This window comes from Antechinus flavipes, chromosome 2 (genome assembly GCF_016432865.1).
Source record: "Antechinus flavipes isolate AdamAnt ecotype Samford, QLD, Australia chromosome 2, AdamAnt_v2, whole genome shotgun sequence".
Lineage (NCBI taxonomy): Eukaryota > Metazoa > Chordata > Mammalia > Dasyuromorphia > Dasyuridae > Antechinus > Antechinus flavipes.
The window spans coordinates 50,625,885-50,640,813 of NC_067399.1; the positions used below are offsets into that span (position 1 = coordinate 50,625,885).

General features: G+C 43.5%; 1 long non-coding RNA gene across 1 annotated transcript in view; it reads left to right on the forward strand.

Annotated features, from left to right (window-relative positions):
- Positions 1–14,079, forward strand: part of LOC127547782 (uncharacterized) — a 32,174-nt gene extending 18,095 nt beyond the window's left edge. Inside the window, exon 2 of the long non-coding RNA XR_007950266.1 lies at positions 13,158–14,079. This is a non-coding gene — a long non-coding RNA (uncharacterized LOC127547782). The remainder of the gene's footprint in view (positions 1–13,157) is intronic.
- Positions 14,080–14,929: the final 850 nt, after the last annotated feature.

The window sequence follows — 14,929 nt, forward strand, 5'->3', positions numbered from 1 at the left end:
AAAGGAGGAGGGTGGACTTTGTGGATGAGCTCTTAAGGTCCTTTCCATCTCTGATAGTCTATATTTCACTGCATGTTCTTGGGTCCATTCCATCTGTGATATTCTCCGAGGTCACAGTTTTGAAATTCTATAGTCAAGATTCTCTTTAGGTTTGGGCACTCTGTGCTTTAAGATTCCTTTTTGGGCTAATATTCAATGTTCTAAGGATTCTAGAACTGACATCTTGGGTTCTAAGGTTCCTTCCTTCCAGCACTGATATTTTATACTCTAAAGCTCCTTCTAGAGCATTCTGTGTTCTAAGGTCCCTTCCTGGGCTTATATTCAATACTCTAAGGATCCTTCTGGAGCTGACATTCTGTGTTCTAAAGTCTCTTCCAGCATGATATTCTGTTTTGTTTTTTTTTTTAGTTTTGATATTCCATGATCCGCCCAGGGTAGATATTAGCTCTTTTTGGCTCAGATTATCGTTCTGAAATATAATGGCAGCAGAAGCTGGTGAAAAATGCATGTGTAACCTGGGCAAGATTTGGAAAGTGGGGACTTTGAGCCTTCACTAGAACGCCTGTGACTTGAGAAACACATCTGTTCTGTGGAGAGTGGGATTTTATGGCACTTTAAACACACACATTTTAAAAAAGGAACATCAGAATCTTGTTTTGTCCCACGTTGCTGCTCAACTATCAGCTTTGCAGGGTGAAGTGGGGAAGGGAGGGAGAAGTCAACTTTCTGTCATTTTATAGAATCCATAGCATGGAGATAGGTTTCCTTGGGCAAGATTCACCCCAGGCTCTGGAAAGCAAAGCCTTGGTCTACTGATTTTCTCGCCCCTGTGGTCTATTACATAGAAGGGATCAGGAGGTTCCTCTTGTCCTCTTGTCCAGAGGCACCTGGGACAAGGCTCCAAACAATGGAATCCCATGAACATAGAGTTCTGTGGCTCAGGGAACTTTGTTCAGACTTAAGCCCTATTTCTATTTCTGGGTAAAATTAGTTAATCAATAAGCATTTATTTAAGCATTAACTACTGAGAGGAACAAAGAAAGACAAAAATATTGTCCCTGATTTTGAGCAATTCATATTCTAATGGGAAAAATAGACAATCAATAAGGTATATACATGCAGGACCCATACAATAGAATGGAAGATACTAGAAGTAAGGAAGTAGAGGGAAAGAACTCTTGCCTCTCCTGGTAAAGAGTATGGGACTGGGCATATAGAAGGCATTTACTTTCCAAATCTTTTCCAGTTTGAATAAGCATTCTCCGCCAGCCTCGGCTGTCATTATAGTTCAACACAATCTGAAGCAAGAGGAGCTAATTAATATCTAGACTGGGTGAATCATGGAATAGCATGTCAGAGCTGAGAAGTCATAGAATATCAGTGTTGGAAGGGACCTTAGAATGCAGAAGGATCTTGGAGCATTGAATGGAGCCTATACTGAATTGGTTTGGGTTGTACTGGGTGAGAATGGAAAGAGAGGAAATAAATGGCGGGCACACAGAAATCAATCTTGGGCAACTAATGTTCTTTCTGTATTATTCCATCCTTAGTCTGACATTCTACAATGGGGCTCCAACTTCCATTTCCAATCTTATTTGTTTCCCTAGCTGACTTCTTTACTCAGTTTTTCTTTGGGGCCCCTTCAGATGTCTTACTCATTATTGCTGTGGTACTTTTGCTCATAGTATCAGACATGTGCCCCCAATTCCTCTTCTTACTCTAATTCTTACCCATCCTTTAAGAGTTACTTCTTCCATGGTCCAAGCCCTCTATTGGAAGAGGAGGATCTCTCCCATGCTTTCTTGACCCTTTACCAGCGGTCTTGACTCTGTTGTGTGGCTCAGATCCAGGAAGCCATATCAGTGACCACCAGTGGGAAAGATATTTAGAACTGGAAGGAATCATATAGATCATGTAGCCTAATCTCACTTTACAAATGAGGAAAAATGAGGCTCAAGAGGAAAAGATGTACTCAAGCTCAGATAGGAAGCTGAGCCAAGTTTCACACCCAGTTGCTGATCACAGAGCCAGTGTTCTGCACTGTCGGGCCATACTAGGAGAGTGTTCCCTCTCCTAACTCCTTTCCCCAGAGTTGTTTGCTTAGCTCCTAGAACAGACCCTTCAGCAAACATTTCAGGCAGCCTCCCTGTCGCTTCGATAGCAGCATTCAAGTTTCAAGCAAGGCAGTGGCTGCCCAAGGATGTCTGCCAACCATTCATTTAGTAAATGTAAATTAAGCATCTACTAAATGCTCAGCCCCATATCAAGGGGAGGATAAAAGTGTGGGACACAATCCCTTGCTCTCATGAAGTTTGAAATCGAGTGGAAGAAATGAACTATGCACACAGTAACTAATTATCAACGTAGTAGATGCCAGAAGCCAGGTATGTGCAGTGCCAAATGAGAAGCCCAAATATCATTGTTGTTCATCCTTCATTACAAAGAGGACCAGTGACACAACAGGCACTAACTTGACTTGTGCATGAATTGGACTTAGGGAGGGAGGCAAAGCTGCACAAAGTCATCAGCCTCATTCTCCTTTGAAAGGTCCTTGAAGTCCAGTGGCAAGACAAAAGTCAAGAGAACTGGTGTTGGCCCAGGATTCAGTTTGTTGATGTCTGACCAAGCTCCAAGTGCTCCAAGGCTGTTGAAGACTCAGATGTTAGAGGATGCATGAATTCGTGGGAGAGAAGATTTTCTGAGGGTTTGAGATATCAGGGAAAGACCATGAAGGAAGTAAGTCTTAAAGAGTGAGTAGGAATTAGCTCAAGAAGAGGATGTGGGAGGGTATGTCTGATAGGGGGAATGCTATGAGCAAAGGCATCATGGCAGTGAAGGGGCCACAAAGAAAAACTGAAGTAGAAAGGTCAGCTAGGGAAGCAGATAAGGTTGGAAATGAAAGTTGGGGCCCCATTATAAATGGCTCAGAATGTCAGACTAAGGTGTTTTGGCATGGAATAACATAAAAAGAACATTATTTGCACAAGGTTGATTCCTGTGATAATGGGCACCTCAATTCCAATTTATTAAATACCTACTATGTGCCTGGAATGATAGTAGGTCCTAGATATTGTTATTGTTCAGTTGGCTAGGACCTGCTATCACCCCAGGCACATAGTAGGTATGTAATGGATTTGAATTCTTGGCAAAGATATGGAAGTGGCTTGCCATTTCTTTCTCCAGTTCATTTTACAGATGAGGAAACTGAGGCAAACAGGATTAAGTGACTTGGAAGGAATCATAGAAGTCAGATAGTCTAATATCATTTTACAATTGAGGAAAGTGAGGCTGGAAGAGCAGAAAGGCTCTATTCAAGATCAGATAGGGATTAAGCCAAGATACAAACCCAGATTAAATTTGGGAATTTCTGAATCCAGGTCTGGCCTCCACTGTGCCACCAACAGTGATAAAAACCAAAGGAAAAGAGTTCCTTCTCTCTAAGATGTTTTATTCTATTGAGTCAAAGAAGAGGTGGAAAATCAGTTAATACCCAAAACAATACCTTTTTAAAACTGAATCTGTGGGTTTTGTTGGCATAGAAAATACCCTTAGAACAGTATCTCTTCTGCAATTTAGCAGCTCAGGGTCCCACAGTCAATCTGGGTCAAAGAGTAAAATCCAGATCTTCCTGGCTACAAAGCCAGCTCTTCCTCCTCTCTATCAAGCCTCAATTACAAAATCCATATTCAAAATAAATATGGAATAATTTTAGGGGGCACCATACAACCGAATGAAGAAAGGAGAGAGTCCAAGCCACTCCCCTTCTCTTGGAGCCTAGTTTCCTCATATGTGAAGGGAGATTTGATTAAGCTATCTCTCACATTATTTCCACCTCTGAAATCCTTTGGTTCCTTGACTTGGTCTTTTATGTCAAGGGAAATGGGATTGTTTGGAAAGAGAAAGCTAAGGTGCCTACATTGGTTTCCTTTCTTCTGTTCTTTAATTTTCCTGGAATTTCTTTCTTCTCTCGGTGACTGGCTTGCCATCACCTGTGCCATCCAGGCAGCCATTGTGTGCTTTACCATCACCCTGCCCACTTACTCCACCCAAGAGCTAGTGAAGGTGGCTGCTCCCCATGAAAACCTTGGAGACTTTACTCAGTAGCAGCAGCAGCGAGTGGGGTCTCCCTTCTTCAAGGGGGTGATTGGGAGCCCACCCAAGGTCTTCTCAGGGGGCTCCCCTTTGGGGAGCCTGCTGCCCGTTCTTTAACGGGGTTGGACTGTGGGGGGCAGCTTGCCATGGCAGGTCCCAGCTTCTCCCAGCCCCGTCCCCTCTCCGCTCGGGTCAGGGTTCTAGCAGGGTCTCGGTTCTGTGCAGCCAGATTAGCTCCGCCCCCGGCGCTGGCTCGAGGCTTGGCGGTCACTGTCGGGTTACATCTGCTAGGCCATGCAAGAGCAGTTCCAGATGCATCAGGAGTGCCACGCTCGAATTTCAATTTCATCTCCTCACAATCATTTTCAGCATCCTCTTAGTGCCACATTAACGAAGCCTGCTCGTTTGAATGCATAATTAGCCCAAGCATTCTACCTCGCTAATTTCAAGGCAGGGGAAAAGAGTGGAGGGGGGCTTAGGAATTTGCATATTAATTTAGCAGAGGGAGAGAAAAATTGTTTACCACTCGCTTCTTGCTGTTGATCACAGAGGACTTAACTCTTTCAGGCCCGCCATCTGGAGCCGAGTGTGGCTCGGGAGCCGGGCATGGCATGGGCAATGGCGCTTCTGCCCAGCAGGCCTTTGAGTAGTCTGCCCTGACCCTGGCCCCTAGGACTCAGCCAGTGTCCGAGCCGTGGCCTTGGCCCGGGACCCCCCATGGTACTGGACAGTGAGGTGATGAGCCCCGCTGGCTGGCAGCCAGTGCCGAGGGATGCAGCAGTCGGCTTCAATTCTACCAGACATTAACTCCTAGAAATACGTGACCCAAATCAAAAGTACTCATGAGTGAGAGCTGGAAGGGGATGAGACCAGCACCAGTCTCCAAGAGACCAGACTTTGGGTTCTAGAGCCAGATTCGTTTTATTTTTCATCCCACAAATATTTATTCAGTGGCTCCTCATTAAAGAGTCAGTCCTTGGTACTGTCGGCAAATTGAAACATACCCAGGAATCAGTCCTTAGTTTTGGGACATTTATGGTCTTTTGGGAGAGATAAGCTATGTACCCACCTAAGGCAGCATTACATACACATAAAAATCTATGTATACATGATATGTAACTGTCTATATGTATCTATCTTTCTGCCTGCCTCTAAATACTTGTGTGACTTTGAGAAAATCATTTAAACCTCACTGGGTCTCAGTTTCCTCATCTGTAAAACGAGGAGATTGGAGCCAATATTTAAGTTCCCTTCCAGCCCCAGATCTATGTGGTTCTCTGAAAGAGCAGCATCAGACTGCGGGGAAGAGTGACAAGCTTCAATTCGGGAATACCTGGGTTCAGATGAGACGAGGAGCCTTAACCTCTCTGTACTTGAGGCAGCTTCTCAGGACCGCTTCTGCACTGATGGACAGAGTTCCCACGCATTGAACTTACTGTGTGACTTCCCCACATGATGAAATCACAGATCCTATTTGAATCAGAGCCATGGGAATGGTATGGTAATTTGGAGCACAGAAGAATCACTTTCATCTGGGGGAATCAGAGAAGACTTCATAGAGGAGGTGGTGTCTAAGCTGTGCTTTGAAGAATAGCTTGGATTTTGATGGATAGAGATGTGGGGGAAGGGCCCAATTCCAAAATTCTCTTTGTTCAGCCCCCAAAGGCTTTGTCTGTGATCATGTCTGCCCTTCCCCCACCCCCACACACTTCTAGCTCCCATCCCAACTGCCTTCCCTTGGATTCTCTAGACATTAGTGCGACTCAGGGACAATTCTGCTTCCTGGGAGAACTGAGGGGGATAGAGTCGGATAATGAACTCCTTGCAAGATTCTGTCAAAATACAAATTGTTAGGGTCTGGTGATATCCTAGAAAACAGAAGGCCAGAGCTAGAAGAGACCCTAGAGTTTCTTCGTATGTAAAGTAAGCAGACTGGACGAGATGAATGTCCTTCCAATTTTAAATGGATGAGCCCATGATTTCTGTAAAGTTATTCTGTGAATTGATGATTAGTACTTTTCCTGGGAAAGACAGCAAATTAGAATGATGGATGTCAATCAGTCAACAAGCTTTTGTTAAGGTCTTGCTATTTCTCAGGCTCTGTGCTGATCTCTGAGGATACAAAGAAAGGCAACAACGATTCTTGTCTTCAGAGAGTCCATGTTCTAATGGAGGAAGACAACACTCAGAAAATGATGTTCACTGAAGATCTGTACAATGTGAATGGAAGGTAATCTTAGAAAGAAAGCTCTGGGTGGAAGGCTAAGGGGAAGAGAAAGAAAAGAACTGTCTTTCTCAGAGAATTGGTGTTATATTGGGTGGGCAGGGGGCTCCTGATATAACTTTTGCTAGAATTATTGAGTTTATGGCAACCTCCATGAAGATCCTCTGCTCTATCCATACAATGTCTCCATACTGGAGACCATATAATCCCATCATCTCACTTGACAGATGAGGAGATGATGTTTTCAGAGAGGTTAATTTATTTGCCTAAGGTCATATAGGTATAAATGATACAGGTAGGGTTTGAACTCATTTCCCTGGATTTCAGAGCTGGTACTTTTCCCTACTGTGTTTATTGATTGATTAATCATGAGCATGGAAGTGACTCTGGGGTCTTAAAGGCTATGCCAGTGGAGAGAAAGCAATAACCTTGTTTTCCCTCTACAGTTTGGTATCCTGGGCCAAAGTCCATTCTAGTTACATGAGTGACAGAAGTGATGAAGGTATGGTTGGAGGCTGGAAAAACTTTGAGACTCCTATTAGTAACAGATGGTCTATTTGTCCTCTGAGGACCAATCTAGCTAAATATGGTGATACAGTTCATCACTAGCAGGTTGGGACCAGTTGGTTTTAATCCCAGAAATTGAAGAGTATCTACTATGGCCTGGAAAGGTTGTGGCCCAGGCTGGAGAGTGCCAGTGCCAATGGAACCATGACTCTTTTAAAGTATTTTAAGTTGAAAATGTTTTACTGAGATCTTATATAGCCATACAACTGGGCCTCATTTTACCCACCTGTAAAATCGAAGGGTTTGAATCAATTGAATGCTGAGTTTTGGCCACCTCTAGATTTTGAACTTTTGAAAGTTTTGAAGGTGAAGTGAATTCACCAAGACAGCATAGAGAGAGAGCCAACCTTGGAGTCACAAAACTTTGGTTTCTATTCTTGCCTCTGACATATCCTGGCTCTGTGACCCTGGGCGAATCACAGTGTTTCAGGCACTTCTAAAATCATGAATTGCATAATAGTTGATGATCTGTATTAGGAAAGGGAGTTTCCACAATGGGATTTTACTATATAGGTCATCTCTAAAAGCTTCATGGGAATGTTCAGCAGAGAAGAGGTCCTAAGCATAAAGTGCTTACCTGGACCTTAGGGTGCTGGTACATTTTTTTTTGGGACAAGGTGACAGCCCACAAACTCTCTTTGAAGGTACAGTGTCTTATTTTGATGCTGATCCAATCCTGGGGGATGTGTCCAGAGCTTCTGCTGCTCCCCTGCCCCTGTGCTCTCCAACTTCTGCCTCTCATTTTCAATTTCACCTCAAGCACCTGGAACTAAAAGGACAGACCTACATCCCACAGGAATCATAAAAAGACCCAGCGGAGGAAACAGCCCCAGGGATCAGGCCAAGTAGAATCATGACATTTTAGAGTTGAATGATCCTTTTAAGAAATAATACCATTGCTAGAAGAAACCTTAGAGCTGTAACTAGGGCAAGGTAAGCAGTACTGTGCTCCAGGGGGCCAAAATATAGAGGATACTGATAGCATTTATAGGCTTCCTACAACATAGACTCAGTTAACAAGAATATGAAATTAAAATTGGGAGTTACCAGATGATTCCTTTCATTTCCCCAGTGGCTATACCCCAGGTCAATCCCTCCCTATCCTATCATACACTTTTCTGCTCCTACCACCTCACAACTTCCTAGAGAGGATACAATATCTCTAGTCCTTTCACTCCCACAGAGTTGAGGTAACAATTGCTAGTACAATTCTTATCTTAGTAACACTACATAGTCTGGAATCCTTGTATCACAGATGAGGAAACAGAGTTGGTGAGACAGACTTTTACCTCTTCTATTTGCTCAAAGAAACATAACTAGTAAGTACTAAGAACTGGAGATCAGCCTAAGTCTTTAACTTCCATGAAAAGAGAATTGAGTTAAGTAAGTGATCACAGGAGATTCATGGCAGAATCACAATTAGAAATTGGGTCTTCAGACTCCTTTTCCAATGGCCATTGCTGTGTTCCATTAAATCTTAAGACTCCTGGTTAAAAAAAAAAAACAATTAAAAGAGTTAACCAGAAACCAGGAAGAGCTGTGTTCAAGTTTCATCTCTAATACTGGCTTTGTGATCCTAGATAAGTTGAAATTGTAGAATATATTTCCATTGTAGGGGATTTGTCAGTGCCACAATCCAAACCCAATGCCATGAATTTAAGAACCATTGAAGTTTTGTGAACCCCACCCACACAATTATAGATTCCCCAAAGGAACAAAAAACTAAAGCTTTTTGTAGATTTTTATTTAGACAGGAGGTAAGTTAGATACAGCATATCTTAGAACTAGAGAGGACTGTTGCTGGGCCAGCAACAGGAAAGACTATTCTTCAGATTACTAACTCTTATAACCCTGCCCTAATAGACCAGATTATCATTACTATTTCAGTAGTAAGGAGTAAGAAAGATCACACATGGGATGGGAGTTGCCCAGATGATTCTCTAAAACTCTAAGTTACAGAGAAAGTGACAACTTTGCACTCATGCCACGAATTTCCTTGCTAGGACTTTGGGGATAGCTCTTAGACTTGAACCCTTCACTCACATTATCCGTGTCTTCTTATAACCTGATGTTTCTTCTGTTGCTGACCTTACTTGGTGTGATGTTTGCTTCTCTATTTAGTTTTGTTCAAATTCTGCTTCAAAATCATTTAACTTTTCTGTGCTTCAGTTTCCTCACCTGAAAAATGGGGCAAAGGGGTAGGGCTTGATGGCTTCTCAGCTCCAAATTTATGATTCTATTGTCTTTATCATCCATGAGTACATTTCAAATATTAGCTTGCCATTCAGAATTCGCCATTATTTGGCAGCACTCTACTTTTTCAGCCTTTTATCACATTACTCTCTTACATGTTCTCTCTGATTCTCTCTCTCACCATCTTCCATACCTGTTCTATGTTTTCCCCACCTCCACGTCTTCTTTGTTCATGGTGTACTATGTCTCTTTCTACAGACATCTCACATAGCAAATCATTTGCACCTCTGTTAGGAATTTATCACGTAGTATATATATTATAGTTAGAGTTTGAAAGTTATATAAGGCATCATGGATGGAATGCTGACCTTCAAGTGAGAAAGACCTAAGTTCAAATCTCATTTCTGACACCAGATGTATGACCAAACATATAACTTCTTAGGATTTATCTACTAAGCCACAGATGGTTTGCAGTCTGCGTTGGTGAAGGAAATTATATCTTCCCACTTCTTCTCTTAGGGTATTTACATGCCCTATTATTGTATTTGTTTTTGTAGAGGGACTGTCTTATCTAAATATGGTACTTTTTTTCAGTGGCCAACTTAGTGGTGCTCAGCGACTTACAAGGGATGTTTATTAAATTCAGGATTGATTTAGATGGGATAAGATGGGATGGGATAGAGTGGTGGTGTTTTTTTTTTAATTAATGGAGCTATTGATTGCCTCTCTTCCTTAAATCAATGTGGTCTTAAAATAAAGTCCATATACCACTGGTAGTTTTGGAGTGACTTCTGAGGGATCCACAGTTGTGCCAGTGATCAAGGGTGGCTTGCAGAGTATTCAGACACCAGAGCCTGTAGACCTTGAGTGACTGCTGCTGCTGCTGGAAAGTGCTTACCGGATCCAGGAAGCATCAGACACACAGAGAGACAGTACTGCTGTTCTAGAAGGCTCCTCTTTGAGTGTCTCACTGTGCCTCAAGGCTGGTCTTAAGCCATGGCAAGGCATTGGTGGGAGAGAAGGTCCATATTTGGTATTGTGACTCTGTGGCTCCTTCTTTTCCTCTGTTTCTTTTCCCCAACTCCAGCCCCAAATTCTTAGTCTGGACCAACCCCCTCTTTGCCTCTTCCTTTGCCTTCCTTCCTCTTGTAATGAGATAATAAAAATATGAGTAGTAGGTAGAGGACCACTATAAAGGTTTTCTTTTGTACCAGTAAGTCATAGGGTATTCTTTTGACCATAGAACAAAGGCTTTGTCTTACAAAAAAATCTGTGACTAAGAATACTCATTGGACCAGAATTTTGAACCCTGTGTTGGAAGATCAGAGATCCAGAGTTGTAAGGGAACTAAGAGATCATCCAGTCCAACCTCCTCATCTTGTGGATGAAATGATGGCATGGAACAAAAGGGACAAATGATAGCTCTGGAGCACTTGGGTAGTGAGGAGCAGAGTCAGAATTTGAATTCAGTTCCCATCTCCAAATTCAGCACTCTCTCCATGCTGCCAACTTTCTGGTCTGGACTAAGGCTTTGGACGGGTTTTTATGTTTCTGTTCCCTAATCTAGATGTCGGAAATAACAATGCTTCTGCCATCAACCTCAATGGATTGTTGGGAAAGTTAGATTAGAACATGGCCCCCAAAGTGGGGCAGTGTCTTTGGTGTACATCTTGTCTGTTTATAATTGTTTGCATGTTGTTTCCCCATTAGACAAGGAGCTCCTTCAGGGAAGGAACTGGATTTGCCTTTCTTTGTATCTTCAGGGAGTAGCACAGTGCCTGGTACATAGCAGGTACTTAATAAATCTTGGCTAACTGACTGCTAAAAGCAATTGCATAGGACAGGAATTCAAATTCTGACTTTGCTACTTACTAGTGACCTTGGCTAAACTAAATCTCTGTTTTCCAGAGTCTAACTTTCCTCATCTGCAAATGAGGTCTTTGGACTTTGAGGTCTCTTCCAGCCAGAAATCCTGTGTTCTTAAAAGTGTAAACTTCTGGCCAGATTGAGGGTGTGTTGTGAGTGGCCCTCTATGGCACAAAGAGGTTGGCTGAGGCTGGCTTGGAATTCTGGGGAGTGTGTTAAGGGGCAAGATTGGGGAAGAACAATTATTGGAGATCCTTGGTGCGGGTGGTGGCTCTGTGGCCCACCCCCGGTTCCAGGCTGGCTGCCTCACTGCTCCCGAGGAGGGCTCTGAACAGCTTGCTGCCGGGCTCCCCGCTGTCTCCTGCTCATCCAAGTGAGCTGAGATGACTCCCTTTGTTTGGAATCTGTGGGCGTCATGAACTGGGTTTGGAGGTAATTTGTCTGTCTCCTGCAGCTGGCTGTCATCTCACATCTGCGAACTAGTTTCATTTTCACGGTCATTAAAAAATCCCAGGTCTGACAGGTAGTAAACACACACACACACACACACACACACACACACACACACACACACACACACACACACAAACTTAAGAACAACTCTGGCACCTAGAACAATCCATCTTAAAGTCTTGATCCCAGGTTCAAGGGTTAGGGAGACGTAGGGGAAATGGCAGTGTGATATACAGTGAAAAGCAGAATAGATTTGACATAAGAGAAACTGAGCTCAAACCTTTACTCTGACCCTTAATAGCTTAATAAACTGGGACAAGTCAAACCTGTCCCTAATCTTCAGTTCATTCTCTGTCAAATGAAAAGATTGGAATATTTGTTCTTCAGGGTGTTTTATACATAGGGTCCCTGGGAACATTAAATAAGGCAGGTTATGTGAGAGATGAGGACAGAGAAATCCTTTCAAGAGGTCCCCTGTAGGGGGTGATGAGGATGTATATTGATGCTGAGCTTGACATCATACTTATTTTTCTCCTAATCTCCCTTTCTGTGATTAGGGGCATTTGTAGGACTCTTCTCTGGGAAGGAGAAACCTAGAATCCAAAAAAACAATGTTTCCTTTCTTTTTACCCCTACAAAGTGCCACTCTCCACTCTTTCTACTGACTGTAAGAGGGTATGGACATCAATCTTGGAAGCAGTTAACCCACTCCATCCCAGACCATCCAGTTCCCATGTCGGGGTAGTGAGAGCCCTGAAAAGATGATTGAATTTGCCATTCATATTGACATTCACATCAGGGAGAAGTTGGAAGATCTGGATTTGAATTGTGACTGTCATTATCTAGCCCTACTCGTGCATTATTGGAGAAGTCATTTCCATGTTTTTCCATTGTCTGCTTCCTATGCCTGGAATGCACTTGCTCCTTACCTCAGTCTCAAAGAGACCCTCTTCTTGCTGATTAATGTGAGAAGGATGAAGTGCTGCTTTTTGGGTAGCAAAGAGAGCATCAAATTTGGATTTATATTCTGACTCTATTACTAATTACCTGTATCATCATGAGCAAGTCTATTTTTTTTCTTTGTGTACCTAAGTTTTTTTTTTGTCTTTATACAAGAAACTAGATGACTTTTAAGGTCCATTCTAACTTTAAATGATAGGTTTTCTAATGATGCTTCCACTTCTAACAGCCTATGGACCTAAATCTGATAAGTTGGCTCTCTTACTGAAAGAGACCAAAGGTACAGATTGGAAAATTCAGAAGCCATTCAGGATGGAACATTCAAACTCTCCTGGTCCATGGCTTAGGGGTAACCAGACTTGTATTTAGGGTGGGGCACCAAACATAGAGGGTGATGACAGTATTTGTGGTCCTTCATCATGCTGGGACAAACTTCTCCTATCCTATCTTGCTTCCCCCATCTCTTATGGCCATCTCCCCAGTTGAGATACATTGCTGGGTCCCAGCATTTCTGCTTGTCCCTCTAAGGTGACCTGTCTTACTCCTTACCCTAAACTCATACCACTTGTCCTGGTCTTGGTTTGAGATGTAAAAATTCCCAGTTAAGCCTCTGAGGGGCTGTCAGGTTTGGGTGTTCTCTCCCTGAAGTCAAACCTATTCCAAATCCTACACATAGGATCTATAATGGCATCCTGACGTAATGGAGGAGGGATAATAAGGATCTGGGGTCAGATTAGGTCACTAGCTGTGACTCTATTTCGGTGCTCAGTAGCATCCAATGTTGTTGCTTCTTCTTTTGCAGGGTGACCTGGTAGCATGAGACAGAAGAAGAGCTGGCGTTCAAAGGATGCCTCAGATGAAAAGTGATGGATCCTACATATAAGTGTGTGTGATTCTGAGTCCTGTGATTCTGAGATTCCTGAGAAGCATGACAAGTCAGTTTCTATTCTAAGGGCCAGAGGAGTCGTGTAAAGTCCTTGGCTAGGCTGAGGACATGTGGTTTTACGGTTCTTTCTATCTCGGACTTCTTCATCGGGATCTCACTTTGGGCTATGGAGTTTGTGGTTTGCTACCTTTGGAGCTGCTGCTGATCCAGGGAACTGCTGCTGCTTCTGTCTCCTGACCTGTATTGCTTCTCTAAAATGTGCTCAGACCCACCACTCGCCATTGGAGAAGGTATTTAGCCTGGATCCACGGAGCTCTGGCCCAATGCAGGATCTTTGTCACAGATTCTGCTCCTCTGCTACCTGGCTGCTCCTGCTTCCTTTGGAATAGAATTCCGAGATTCATGGAGCCTCCTGAGACTTGGCTCCCTGGGCCCTGTGTGTGCTTTTTTCCAGGGGCTGGGTTCGGGCACATCTGGCTGCTGTCAGACTTTGAAATCTTTGGCTCACGTTCCTGGGGCAGCTGGGAGCAAGACTCAGGCTACATGGTAGGGGAGGGGAGAGATGATGGGCACTGCCCCCCCAGGGATGATCTCAGGGAAGAGGAGTTTTTGGCCATTGCCGACAGTGCCCTCCCTCCCCCTTCACACAGTGGAAGCCATCTCCATTATGGTCTGCAATCTCTTCTGGGCTCTTGGGGCTGAGGCAGCAGCCAAGGAGGGGGCCAGCACACAGGGGGTTAACCGCTGATTACAGCCTTTGTCTCTGCATCAGTGTACATAATGCGCTCCTCATTTGCATACTGCAGTGTGCGCTCAATTAAAATGAACTTTTAATTTCTTCTAAGTAAATTACTTCTTCCCGGTACGTGACGCGCACAAATGTCAGAATAATGGGAGAGCCTTAATGAGCTGGGAAGTGGAACCATGAAGGGAGGGGATGGTGGAAATGCCCCCCCAACACCCACCCACACACACACACACACACCCACCCACACACACACACTTAAAAACATACACAGGAACGCATATGTGTGCAGAAACATGTACATTAGCATGTACCTGCTGAGAACACTCATACACACTGATGATACATACAATCACAAACTGATCCACAAATATACACAGATCTAGGTACACTAGTCTTTCCAGCTTTGTTAAAACCCCATTCCCATCTTAATGGAAATGAAACAAAGAAATCGACTCAATGCTACAATCCTGATTTCAGATGCTTGTTCTCCTGTTCCGGGGAGGAGTGAATTGGGAGAATGTTGAGTGCAGAGTCTGGGACATTGAAGTCTTCTCTCTTTGATATGAGGGACTTGAGGAGAAGAATAGATGATCTGATTCAAATTGGCCCTTTGTCGTGACCCAGGGAAGGTCACTTCAACCCTAGTATTCTCTTTTCCTGACCTTTGCCATCCCAGGTTGTCTCAATTTCAGTACCAGAGTCAGAAGAGCACAAGGGTGACCTCTTCAGTGTGACTTTCCCTACAGGTAGATGAGAATCTTCCCCTTGGGTCTCGTTATTGGGTAGCCAGGCTTCCAAGAAGATGGTGCTATTGCCTTGGACTGCATCTCCAGAGTCAGAGACCAAACTAGGAAGATGGAAGCCAGGACAAGTTGAGATGGGAATCTAACTTTTGTCATTTATTTCTTTGTGTAAGTTGCAACTGTGTAGAATAAAAGGC